At 37.1% G+C, this 14,746-nt stretch overlaps 1 protein-coding gene across 6 annotated transcripts in view; it reads right to left on the bottom strand.

The window, feature by feature from the left end:
• Window positions 1-14,746, bottom strand: part of CCSER2 (coiled-coil serine rich protein 2) — a 170,284-nt gene that overhangs the window by 99,087 nt on the left and 56,451 nt on the right. The gene's annotated exons all lie outside the window — the stretch shown is intronic.

Raw genomic sequence — 14,746 nt, 5'->3', positions numbered from 1 at the left:
ATGAAAGGAGTTGTATTGGTGTTTTTTGTAAAATGGATTCTCATGTTAGGATAAGTAAACTAAAATGTAAAGAACAATGAAATTAAATAAAAATTCTACATTTGTGAATGTAAGTGGGAAGTATCAGTATGAACACAAAATGTTTTTCATCTTAAACAAAAAAAATAAATTTCTTCAACTGGAAAGGACTAGATGTTAACCGAAGGGGGGAAAAAGGTCTCTAACACTACAAATTCAGTACAGAATTACCCATTTTATGGGGAAAAAAAAAAAAAACACCAAAAAAAAACATTGTATAATATGCACACCAACTTTTTTGTAACTTTATATTTTAGGATTAAGGGTTTTTTCCTTCTTTTTTCATTTAGAGTAACTGTATTTTCTCATTTTGCGCAATAAGCACGGACTTTCATAAATTTACCCCCCCCTTTTGCCCCACAAATCATATGCTCTACAAAAACATATGACTGTGTATGCATGAGTATGTGTGAAACAAGATGATGCTGAGTGCCCCAAGCCAGATTTGACAACTAAGGACACAGCAAAGAATCAACGATAACAGGACATCATTTTCTGTCCAAAGCAGGGCTGGCTGAGACTTACCGATCAGCAAAAGGAGCACTGCCACCACTGCGCAAAAGGTGCTCAACTTCTAATAACTAAACTCTACATTTGTTTTGTGCAATTTTCTGTGGGTTTCATTTTAAAATGAAAGGTTTAAAAAAACAGTCTTAAAGAATGGGAACGAGCCTGTTCTAATGAACGTAAAAGTGATGGTATAATTATAACATCACTTTGAAAAGTTACTAAAGAAAGCCCAGTGGAAAAGGAAGGGAAGCATAATTAGCAATAGTTACAGGGAGAAAGGGAGGGAAAACCCTCCATTTTTATGCCTCAAGTTAACACTCATCAATAAATCATTACAGTATATGAAGTTTCAGAAATGTATTCAGTAACATGGAAAGAGCTCTGTAAAATGGGAGTGGGAGGAGAAGCAGATTACATATGCGTTCCATGACTTCACCTTTCATGCTAAAAAATACATTCAACTATCTAGATGATGGTAACCCAAAGAACTGTTACAATTTTCCCTACATGAGCTAGTATGTGCTTATGCTCTTTATATTTTTTCTGCTTTTTCTATAATAAGGACATAGTGCGTTTATAACAAGCAAAACTTCATGTTGGAAAAAGTCTACCTCCCTTGGCATCAACAGGCAAGTCCAAATCACACAAACATAGCCGGCTCCTGGGAACCCTGAACCCAGCCCATCCTTAACCACAATAAAAACCAGAGCTACCTGTTCCTCCCGCCTTCACTCAAGCCATTCTGGCCTGGTTTTGGTACCTACTCTGCTCTCCCCAGAAACATCTCAGTATGTGAGTAATACATCTTTTCACACTCTCTTAGTACCACTGGTGTGGCACCACTGGTCTTGGCATTCAAACAAATTTTGGAGGAGGGGAGTTGACACTGCCCCTTCATGTGGCAACCATAAGATACAATTTCAGTAATTCAACACAGATAAAAACCAAGATACAATTCTGAGCACAGGATATACTCATGTAAAAAAGACAATCCTTATCTTTGTCAAGAGTTTAAATAAATTACTCGATGATACTGCTGCCTTGGCATCCATTTTGTATGGTCAAGCAGCCTGGAGGGGCCTTGAACCCAAACTAGCCCGTCACATGAGTGTATGTGCCATAACGGCCCTGGAGTCACAGGCAAATGGGAGTTCCTGATACAGCTTCCCCAGCAGCCAGTGTGAGCGACAGTCTCCCCCGGACCCTCCCTTGGGCACTGCTTGGAGAAGACCCCTGGGGAGCCTACGGAAACCCAGCTGTTTTTGATAAATTGACCCACACAGCCTTAGCCCAGGAACCCCAAACACCCCAGCCACCAACGCTAATGAAGGCACGTGCCCCCCATCCTACCACTCTCTCTGCACCAGTACGGCCCTTTGAGGCATGCTGTGTACCTTCCCACATGGCCCCCAGAGGTGTGTCGTGGACTTTTCCCAGGATCTATGAGTAATAAACTTCTCTATTTCAATTTCCCTTGTGGTCTACTGTTGAATTGGGGTTCACCATCCAACAGCCCGGAGTTCTATTTAACAAATGTTAATTTAATAAAGTCACAACAACAACCCTACAAGGCTACTTTCTCCCTGAAACAGTTCCTTTACAGTATGGTAATTGCTCGAGTGCCATAAGTGCACATTGGATGGATATCTAAGTTTGACAAGTTAGAGACAACCTAAAACAACCTACGTAAAAGCCAAGTCAGAGACAACTGAAAGAGAAACCATATGTGGCCTCTAGAACATGAAAGAGGAGAGTACTTTCTGCATGGACAATATCATTAAGGGCAAGGAAGCAAAAAACTTAACCCATCCCAGGGGTTTGCAAAACTTTTTTAAAGGACAGGAAGTAAATACTTTAGACTTTTCAGGCCTACAGACAAAATCATGTATATTGTGTACGTATTTACTTGTATATAATAACCATTTAAAGTATAACCACTTGAAATGTAAAAAAATATAGTTCGCAGGCTGTGAAAAAAACAGGTAGTCAGTCAGATGTGGCTTACAGGATATAGTTTGCTGACCTGCTCTATTCACATAACTGCAAGTAGCTCATTAACACTTACTACGGACTGATGTTTGCACCACCCCACCCCACCAAGTTCATCTGTTGATGCCCTAACCCCCAATATGAGGGTATCTGGAAGTAGGGCCTTTGGGAGGTAATTAGGTTTAGACAAGATCATGATGGTAAGTGAGGACCCCATGATGGGATTAGTATTCTTATAAGGGAAAGAGACCAGAGCACACACTCTCTCGCCCCCTGCCACATAAAGGATACAGTGAGAAGGAAGCTGTCTGCAAGTCAGGAAGAGAGCCCTCACCAGGAACTGAATCTGCCAACATCTTGATCTTGGACTTCCAGCCTTCAGAACTGTGAGAAGTAAATGTCTATTGTGTAAGCTACTTTGTTATAGTAGCCCAAGCTAAGACAATACACAGACACAGTGTGTAAGGGGAAGAGATAAACAGTTCTACATTATTAAAGAATATGAACTCTACTTCAATGACAAAGAGTATGACTGAGGAGTTTTAAGAAATGACAAATTGAAATTTCCACTAAAGAAATATTCTGACTGCAGTGTAGAGGATGGATTTAAGTGGGAAAGAAAAATCAGTTTTGTGGCTATTGCAGAAATCATGTGACTTATGATCGTAGCCTGATGTTAATCAATGTCAATGAGAACGAAGAATAAGCAGTTATGAAACATACAAAGGAGTTAGGATCTATAGAATCCAAGTTAACTGAGAAGTAAGAAAGTAGCCATGAATGGACTCCTTGGTTCCTGGCTTGAAAATAGATGGATTCCTATTCACTGAAATAAAAGTATAAAAAAAAGAAGCCCAGATCTGGTAGGAGATGAAAGAATTAATATACAATTTTAAAACCTGATAATTTCCGAATGCCTGCTGCATCTTCAAGGAGACATGTCCAGCAGATAATTGAATATACAGGGGTATGGAATTGAGCGAAGAGATTTGAGGTGTGAAAGTCACCACCATAGATGGCAACTGAAAGATACTGAATAGTGAGTTTGACAAGAGAGACAGTGCAGAGTGAGAAGACTGGATTCTAATATCTGTATTACACAATCTTTATCATAGTCATCTTTATAGAAGGTCTACGTTTCTCCAGTATCAAATTTTGAGAAGAGCTATACCAGAGATAAGATTAACCCATTCAGTAAGGGTCCAGGAAAAGAGAGAAGTAAAAAAATTAATCTAATTTTTCTTCACAAGTCATCTCCACAGGCTAGGAACTGCATTATGACAGGAAGAAAGGAAGTCATGTAGTATGGAGACTGGTTACCATGGGAAAGACTTTCTGCTCCATGTTTGTTGTTCTTTCCTCCTCTGACTGGAAACGAACATGCACACACACACCTGTTTTAGTTGGGAGGCCATGTAGCACAACCATGAGCTGGGTGTATGACAATGTAAACCTAAATCTGTAAACTCACTGGCTTCCAAAGGCTCCCACAAGCCTCACTGGAATTAAAACTCTTAGTACATATTGGTAGAATTGTCACAGAATTCCCTTGGCCTCTGGGAATGCTGTCCCCTTCAAATAATGTAAATGGTGGGCCAATGCTTCTTTCAATGAGTTTCTCTTTCACTAATAAACTGGAGGAGAAAGCCTAAATGTTTTAGACAAATGAATGGCACAATCACCAGTTTGTTTTAATTATTATGTAATAAAATTAATTTTTCTTTTGGTATACAGTTTATGGATTTTAAAACAAATTTGTATAAACATCAATACAATCAGGACACAGACGTGTCTTCACTCAAAAAAACTGCCTTGTACTAACCAGTTATAGTCACACCCTCTACCCACACATAATCCCTGGCAAACAATGTTCTGTTGTCTATAACTATAGTTTTGTCTTTAATAATGTAACATAAATGGAGTCACACATTATCTAACCTTTTGGGACTGGCTTATTTCACTTAGGAGAATGTCTTTAAGATTCATCTAAGTCACTGAATATATCAATAATTCATTACTTTTTACTGCTGAGTAGTAATAAAAAGTACCAGTTTGTGTACCCATTTACTCATTGAAAGACATTTTGGTTTTTCCAAATTTTAGCTACTTTAAATAAAGCTACTGCAAGCATTCATGTACAGGTTTTTGTGTGAATAAGCTTTCATTTCTCTAAAGTAAATAGAGAGGAGTGAGATTGCTGGGCGATATACTGAGTACATGTTTAATTTCATCAGAAACTGCTAAACCATATCCTGGAGTTGTTGTACAGTTAGCATTCCAATCATCAATAAGACTGGCCTTTCCATATGCCCCTCACAACTTGACTGCAGACTTGAAGACTGCAGACCTTGTTTCCAGTCTGAAACCTAGGTCTCTGGTTCCAAAGGGTGCCGTGGAGACCTTATTCACAAATTCTGTTTGTCTACTCTAACCTGCCCGAGTTACCTGAATGACTGACACAGAGTACTTATCTTTGTTTTGCCTAATTTGGAATTCTTGCCGAATTGAAAAATGGTCTGAAAAGTGATGGGCATTGTTCAAAAACACTATAAGGCAAACAAACAATCCACAGTCACCCTGGGTCAAAAGATGGCAATTGAGACACATGCTGAAAGACTGAGAGAAAAGGCTGAAGAGTTTCTTTGGGAAATTAGGTGATTCAAAAGTGCCACGGATACTGGGGAATTTGGAAAGCCACAAAAATGCCCAGGCAGGATGCATTCTGAGTAAAGACCTAAGAAGACCCAAAGTTTTCAACTCTGGCTGATTTCCAGGCTCAGAAGTAGCAAGTGAAGGCTAAGGTAGAATGTAAATGGTCAGGCTAAGCACTGAAGAACCCCAACACAGAGTCAATATGCAAAGACAAACACAATGAAAGGTTTTCTACAAATTTTGACTTTGAGATTCTATTTTTCATTTTACTTCCTTATATTTCTTTGTTCTTTCTCTACCTGCCTCCCTCTTTCTTTCTCTTCTTCCCTTCCTCTCTCTTACTCTCACTCTCCTTCTGTCCCTTTTTTCCTTCTTTCTTTCTTCTTCTTTTTTTTGGCTTTTGGCAGTCAACAAAATCGCTGCATAAAACACTAAACAAACACAAGCTATGTAACACTGCCTTCATAGACCCCACATGATAAGATGAGAGACTTTACAAAAATACTTTATAAAAGTCACTAAAAAGCAAGCAGCTGTAGCATACAGCAAGTAACAAAAACAAACCCTAAGGAAAGTGAAGAATATGATTTCCAGTGTTACCACATTAAAATACTTAAAATGTTCAGTTTTCAACAAAAACTTAGAGGCATGAAAAGAAAGTATCATCCATTTACAGAAAAAAATATATTAACAGAAATGATCCCTGAGGAAGTCCAAGCACTGAACTTAACAGACGAAGACTTTAATTCAACAGTCTTAAATATGCTCAAAGAGCTAAAGAAAACCATAGGCAAAGGATATCTAACTAAGTACAGAATATCAGAGAAGAGTACAGCATAAAAGAGGGAAAACAGAAATTCTGGAGGTGAAAGTATAACAACCTAAATGAAAAACTCAATAAAATTTCTGGATATATATCCAAAATAATTGAAAGCAGGATCTCAAAGAGATATTTACACCTCCACGTTCACTGCAGTATCATTCACAAATCACGAGGTGGAAACAACCTAAATGTCTATCAACAGGTGAATGAACAAATAAAATGTGGTATAGCCGTAAAATGGAGTATCATTCAGTCTTAAAAAAGGAGGAAAGCCTGCCAGAGTCAACAACATGGATGAACCTTGAAGACATTACGATAAGCAAAACAGGCCAATCACAAAAAGGCAAATATTGCATGATTCCACTTAAATAAAGTATCAAGTAGTTAAACTCAAAGTACAGTAGTGGCTGCCAGGGGCTGGGGGAAGAGGGAAAAGGAGTCTATTCATGAATACAGTTCCAGTTATGCAAGGTAAAAAACGTTCTAGAGATCTGCTGCACACAATAATTAATGCTACTAAACTGTACACTTTAAAATGGCTAAGATGGTAAATTTTATGTACTTTTTTTAACCACAATTAAAAATTTAGAAAGAAAAAAACAACTCACAATTCTTAAGAATTAAGGGATTATACAGTTGTAACTTACATTTATTGAATACCTACTTGATTCAAGGTACTGTGGTAAGCATGTCTATTATTTCATTTAGTCCTCATGAAAAAAAGAAATCACTAGCAGATTTGAGTAGGGAAAAGAAAGAATCAGCAAATCTGAGGAGTGGTAAATTGTTATTCAGACTGAGAAAAAGGAAAAAAAAAAAATGAAGAAAAGTAAAAAGTCTAAGAGACTTTTAAAACACAGTAAGGCATTCCAACATATGTATGATGAGAACTTCAGGAGGAGGAGAGAGTGAAAATCAGGTAAAAAGAATATTTGAAAAACTGATGGCCAAAAATTTCTCAGATTTTCAAAAAAGCATGAATTGACACACTGAAGTAGCAAAATGAATTACAAAAAGGATAAATGCAGACAGCCCCACCAAGACACATTATATTCAAATTGTGAAAAGCCAAATCAAAGTGAAAATATTTAAAGCAGCAAGAGAGAAGCAATGCATTATGTTCAAAGGATACACGGTAAGATGAACAGCCGAGTTCTCATCACAAAGCATAAAGCCAAAAGGCAGTGGGATGGCATTTTTAAAGTGCTGAAAGAAAAAACTCAACCAAGAATGTAATGTCCAGGAGAACGATCCTTCTAAAATAAAGAAGAAATGAGGAATAAGATTGAAAAAACAAACAAACAAAAACAGAGTTGACAACTAGTAGGCCTGCCTTATAAAAACACTATTAGGAATCATTCAGGCAGAAATGAATGGACAATAGAAAAAACTTGAAGCCACACTGAAACAAACAATAAAAACCTTTAAAAAAAAATCTAGAAAGTTTAAATCATAGATTATAAAAACCAGTATTATTGTACTTTTGGTTTATAATTGTTCTTTTTATTTCCTACATGATTTAAAAGACAAATACATAATAGGAAAATTGTAAGTCCATGTTAATGGGCACACAATGTATTAAGATAAATTTGTGTGACAATAACATAAAGAAAAGGGAACATAATTGTATAGGAGCAGAGTGTTTCTATCCTGTTGAAGCTAAGTTGGTATCAATTCAAACTAGACTGATATCAATTTAGGATTTTCATTGTAATTCCCAGATAACCAAAAAAAAAAAAATTTAAATGTGTACATAAAAGAAAATTAGAAGAAAATCAAAATGGTACACTGCAAAAAATCAGTTAAACACAAAAAAGGGAAGTAATGGAGGAAATGATAAACAAGAAAAGTATGAAACATACAGAAAACAAATAGCAAAATGATGTAACTATGTCATTACTTAAACACTGATGTAAATGTAAATGAGTTAAACATTCCAATCAAATGGCAGAGATTGCCAGTGTGGTTCAAAGTTAAAAAAAAAAAAAAAAATCCAACTACCCAGTTACCTTGGGCTCACTTTATATCCAAAGACACATACAGTTTAAAAGTGTATGTTCTTTGCAAATAGTAATGAAACGACAACAAGGGCGCCTACACTAGTATCAGACAAAATACTTTAAGTCAAAAACTATTACAAGAGGGCCGGCCTGGTGACTCAGGGGGTTAGAGCTCCATGCTTCTAACTCCTAAGGCTGCCGGTTCGATTCCCACATAGGCCAGTGGGCTCTCAACCACAAGGTTGCTGGTGCAACTCCTCGAGTTCCACAAGGGATGGTGGGCTCCGCCCCATACAACTAAGATTGAACACAGCACCTTGAGCTAAGCTGCCTCCCAGATGGCTCAGTTGGTTGGAGCGTGTCCTCTCAACCACAAGGTTGCCGGTTTGACTCCCGCAAGGGATGGTGGGCTGCACCCCTGCAACTAGAAACGGCAACTGGACCTGGAGCTGAGCTGCGCCCTCCACAACTAAGACTGAAAGGACAACAACTTGAAACCGAACGACACCCTCCACAACTAAGATTGAAAGGACAACAACTTGACTTGGAAAAAGGCCTGTAGTACACACTGTTCCTCAATAAAGTCCTGTTCTCCTTCCCCAATAAAATCTTTAAAAAAAAAACTATTACAAGAGACGAAGAAGGATATTATGTATAAAAGGTGAATTAATCAAGAAGATATCCAATTATAGACACATACAACCAACCAATCAACAGAGCAAAATATATGAAGCAAACATTGACAAATGTGAAGGGAGAAACAGAGTTCCATGATAATACATGGAAAAGTCAATCACACTTGGAATAATGGACGGAATATCTAGATGTAAGAATATTATGGAAATTGAGGTCTTGAACAATATTGGACCTGAAAGATATATAAATATATAATAAAAATTCACACAATACAAGCAGAATACACATTTTTCTTACATGCACATGAACTATTCTTTAAGCTATACCATGTGTTATTCATAAAACAATTATCAATAATTTTAAAGAGACTAAAATTATAAGAAGAATCTTCTTGATCAAAATGTAATGAAATTACAGTCTGGCCCGGTGGCTCGGGTGGCTCGGGTGGTTAGAGGGCCGTGCTCCTAACGCCAAGGTCGCTGGTTCGATTCCCACATGGGATAGTGAGCTACGCCCTCTACAGCTAAGATTGTGAACAACGGCTCTCCCTCAGCTGGGCTGCTGTGAGCAACTAGAGGTAGACACTGGCTGCTGTATGCTGCCAGGAGCGGACGGTGGGCTGCGTGAGTGGCCAGCAGCCAGCAAGAGCTGCCGTAAGCTACTGTGAGCAGCCACCTACAACCAGTGACTGACCCTCAGCCCTGGGGGAGCGCAAGGCTCATAATACCAGCATGGGCCAGGGAGCTGTGTCCTATACAACAAGACTGACAAACAACGGCTTGAACCGGAGTGGGGGGGCGGGGGAAAGCAGAAGAAGGGGGGAAAAAAATAAATTACAAATCATAACAGAAAGAAATCTGAAGAATTTATATATGTGGAAACTGAACAACATATTCTTAAACAACCAATGAATCAAAGGAAAAATCATCACAGAGAAATTGGAAAATGCATAGAGAAAAATTAAAAAGAAAACACGACATATCAAAATTTATGGAATGCAGCAAAAGCAGTCCTCAGAAGAAAATTTATAGCAGCATATGCCTACATTAAAAAGAGAAAATATAAAAAACAGTAACCTAACTTTACAGCTTATGGAGCTAGACAAATAATAAAAAGCTAAACTCAAAGGTAGAAGATGGAAAGAAATAATAAAGACTAGTGCAGAAAAAATAGAAAACAGAGAAACAGAAAATCAATGAAACCAAAAGATGATTATTTGAAAAGAATAAAATTGACAAACCTTTAGCTTTATTGACAAAGAAAAAAAAAAAACACACACCAAAGCATCTAAAATCAGAAGGGAAACAGAGGACATTACTACCAGTCTTAGAGAGAAGGGGAAAAAAAGGATTTTAAGAGAATATTATGATCAATAGTACACAAATTAATTAAGATAAATGGTAAAATTTCTGGAAGCATAAAAATTACCAAAATGACTCATAAAAATACAGAAAATCTTAAACTAATAACAAGACATAATCAGTAATCAAATATCTCCCAATAAAGAAAACTACCAAATCAGTAGCTTAACTGTTGAGTTCTATCAAACATTTAAGGAAAAATTAACACCAATCCTTTCCAAACTCTGCAGAAAAAAATCAAAAACACTTCCTAACTCATTCTATAAGTCCAGAATTACCCTCATACAAAAGCTAGACCAAAACCTACAAGAAAACTACAGACCAATATCCTTATGAATATGGAGGTAAACATACCAATACAAGCAAATTCAATCAGCATACCAAAAGAATTACATAACATAAAAAGTGGGATTTATCCCAGAAATACAAGAACAGTTCAATATATGAAAATCAATTAATGTAATACACCATATTAAGAGAAGGAAAGAAAAAAACACCCCATCATGTCAATTGACGCCCCATCATGTCAATTTTATCAGATGTATCTGATAAAATTGAACATCCTTTCATAATAAAAATAATAAAAATACTCAGAAAATTAGGAACAAAACTAAACTTTAACATGATAAAAGGCATATGAAAACCCATACTTAACATATTCAATAGTGAAAGTTGAAAGATTTTTCCATAAATCAGGAACAAAACAAGAATGCATGCTTTCACCACTGCTATTCAAGAATGTACCGGAAGTTCTAGCCAGAATAATTACACAAGAAATTGAAATAAAAGGCAACTGAACAGGAAAGAGAGAAATAAAACTATCTTTCACAGATGACATGATCATATATATAAAAATAGAAAATCCCAAAGAATTCACAGAAGAACTACTAGAGGTAATAATAAATTCAGCAGAGTTGCAGAGTAAAATATCAACACACAAAAATCAGTTGTTTTTTCTATATGCCAAAGGAACAATCCAACAAGGAAATTAAGGAAACTATTCTATTTAATATAGATAGCATCCAAAAGAACAAAATACAGGTGACCCTTGAACAATACAAGCTTAAATTGTGAGTCCACTTATACATGGGTTTTAAACATCTCTGTTTAAGTGAACCCCCACAGTTCATATCAAACTAATATCACATGACTCAATGCCCCAACACTCTAATCATGTTTGTTTTTTCTTGTGTGGCCTACCCTGATCCTAAGTCACCTCATTAGCATAAACTATAAGAGCCCACCATGAACAAAAATATTCTAATCAATTGGGAAATTCCAAAGACGTAGAGGTTTCCATGCATGAATTGGAGATAAAAGCAACTACATTCCTTATCATACAACACAAGACTTACTATAAGACAAAACAAGACAATAATCAAGACAGCATGTTATTGGCAAAAGAACAGACACTTAGATCAACAGAACATAAAAGAGAGCTCAGAAGCAGACTTGCACAAATATATTCAACTGATTCTGACAAAGGAGCAAAGGTAATTCAATGCAGAAAAAAGTCTTTTCAACAAATAGTGTGGGAACTCTTAGACAAAATTACAGTTGACCCTTGAAACACAGGTTTGAACTGCAGGAGTCCACTTATATGTGGATTTTTTTCAATAAAAACTGTAAATGTACTTTCTCTTCCCTGTGATTTTCTTAATAACATTTTTTCTCTAGCTTACTTTATTGTAAGAACACAGTATATAATACATATAACATATAAAATATGTGTTAATCGACTGTTTATGCTATCAATAAGACTTTTAAGTCAACAGCGCGCTATCGGTAGTTAAGTTTTTGGATAGTCAAAAGTAATAACACAGATTTTCAATTGTGCGAGTGTCAATTCCCCAACCATCACACACCATTCAAGAGCCATCCATATTTGCAAAAAAGAAGAAAAAAATCAACCTAAATGCAGGTGTTACACAAAAATTAACTCAAAATGGATAGAACAAAATGTAAAATACAAAACTGTAAAACTTCTTGAAGTAAAGAAAAGTACAAGAAAAACTACACGACCTTTGGTTTGCTGATGATTTTTTAACTATACCAATAGCATGATCTATGAAAGAAAAACTCGATAAGTTGGAATTTATTAAAACTTCTGCTCTGTGAGAGACACTTTTAAGAGAATGAAAGAACAAAGCACAGCCTGGGAGAAAATATTTGCAAAACATATCTGATAAAAGACATATCCAAAATTTACAAAGAACTCTTACAATCTCAACAAAAAGAAATCAATTAAAAAATGAACAAAAGACCTAAACTGACACTTTATCAATGACATACAGATGACAAATAGGCATATAAAAAGATGGTCAACATCAATTGTTATTAGGAGATGGCAAATTTAAAGCACTGAGTACCACTGTACACCTAGTAGAATACCTCAAATCCAAAACACTGGTAGGGAGGGGTTCGACTGCTGATGATGATGCAGAGCAATGGATATTCTCACAGCTAGTGGGAAGCAAAACAGTACAGCTACTTTGCAAAACAGTTTGGCACCTTCTTACAAGGCCAAACATAGTCTTACCATATGATCAAACAATCGCACTCTGGTATTTTCCCAAATGAGTTGAAAACATCAATCCACACAAATACCTGCACGTGAGTACTAAGGGAAGCTTTATTCATAATTGCCCCCAAACTGGAAGCAACCAACATGTCCTTTTATAGCTGAGTGGGTAAACAAACTGTGGTACATCCATACAAAATAGTATTATTCATCAATAAAAAAAAAAAGAGGTATCGAGCCACAAAAAGACATGGATAAATATTAAATTATTGCTAAATGAAAGAAGTCAGTATGAAAAAGCTATATGCTGTATGATTTCAATTTTACAACATTCTTAAAAAGGCAAAACTATAGAGACAGTCTACAGATCAGTTTGCCAGGCGCTCAATGAGGGGAGGGACAAATAGATGAAGCATAGGAAACGTTTTAGGATGGTGAAACCATTCTTTATAATATTGTAACAGTGAATGTGAGACATGAACCATTTATCAAAATCCACTGAACTTACAGCACAAAGAGTAAACTTCAATGCATGCAAAATTAAAAAAAAAATTCTTTTAGGAGGTCAGGGTCCTTGGAGGGAATGAAGAATGTGATAAAAGTTTAAATACATTATAAATGTATGAAACAACCTCACCTAAGTAGCTCTGGGAATGACTGGCGTCTGTAAGACTAAAGGCAAAGGAATTCTATACAAGCACACTACGCTAGTTGATAATGGTGTTTCCTGTGGGGATATAAATGAACAGTTCTGAAATGACTATACACATATACTGGAATTGAACAATTAAGTACATAAATGGCTGATGGTAAGCAGCAAGTTTCTTACTGGGTGGGAAGTAACAAACAAGCGAGGAGAAGAAGCAAGAATGATGCATACAGTAATGAATCAGAGTTGGAGACATCAGCATATGGACTCATACTTAGCTTAAAATACAGGTGGCTACATACAGAAATATTTACAGATATCTGTATGTACATACTCGACTCGCATACACAGGGTTAGTACACACATCTCCTTGCTCTTTCAGCTGACAGAGCCTAGAAGCACACCTCACATCCAAATTTCAGTTTCTATACCAATTTCCAATTAAAGGAACCAGGGTTCTTTGAAGAATCGACCACTGAGGCGGGAAATATACATGATGAGCCTGGAGCAGCTTGTAGTGTCAGAAAGTTTAAAAAAAAAAAGTGTTCAAAAACAAAATAACAAAAAAAATAATAGGGGTATAGCTTAGAACCAAAAATATATAAGTCCATACTGATATAAAGAAATGATTAAGGCCGGCCCGGTGGCTCAGACTGTTGGAGCTCCATGCTCCTAAAGCCCAAGGGTGCTGGTTCGATTCCCACATGGGCCAGTGGGCGCTCAACCACAAGGTTGCCAGTTCAACTCCTCGACTCCCACAAGGGATGGTGGGCTCCGCCACCTGCAACTAAGATTGAACAAGGCACCTTGAGCTGAGCTCCCGCTGAGCTCCCAGATGGCTCAGTTGGTTGGAGCGCGGTTGCAGGTTCGACTCAACCACAAGGTTGTCGGTTCCACTCCTGCAAGGGACGGTGGGCTGCGCCCCCTTCAACTAGCAAAGGCAACTGGACCTGGAGCTGAGCTGCGCCCTCCACAACTAAGACTGAAAGGACAACAACTTGAAGCTGAACGGCACCGGAGCCTCCACAACTAAGATTGAAAGGACAATAACTTGACTTGGAAAAGTTCCGGAAGTACACACTGTTCCCCAATAAAGTCCTGTTTCCCTTCCCCAATTAAAAAAGAAAGAAAGAAATGATTAAACAAATGAGGGAGAAGAGACAAATCTCTTCCTGTTACACAGCAGAAATCCAAGTAAATCACGTAGATACTCCACCCTTTGGACATAGTAACTAGCTACCCTTAAACATGGACTGCTCATAGTGATTTCTTCCAAAAACTACAGCACAGAAAGAGAGGAAAAAAGAACAACTTTATTGCGGCGAACCTGACAAACACTACCTCAAATGAAATCAAGTGGTAAGTCATATGGATAGTATGTACCCTTGATATGATGTAATGAGAATGTATTTTATGTCTGTGGTCTTCCTTCCAAAAATATACTACCCCAGTCTAATGATAAGAAAAGCATCCGACAAATCCCAGTTGGGCAATACTCTACGAAAAATTTGACTAGTACTCCTCAAA

Source organism: Rhinolophus sinicus, linkage group LG07 (genome assembly GCF_036562045.2).
Source record: "Rhinolophus sinicus isolate RSC01 linkage group LG07, ASM3656204v1, whole genome shotgun sequence".
In the NCBI taxonomy this organism is placed as follows: domain Eukaryota; kingdom Metazoa; phylum Chordata; class Mammalia; order Chiroptera; family Rhinolophidae; genus Rhinolophus; species Rhinolophus sinicus.
The sequence above is the reverse complement of the archived record's forward strand: the minus strand, read 5'-3'. Positions and strand labels throughout refer to the sequence as shown.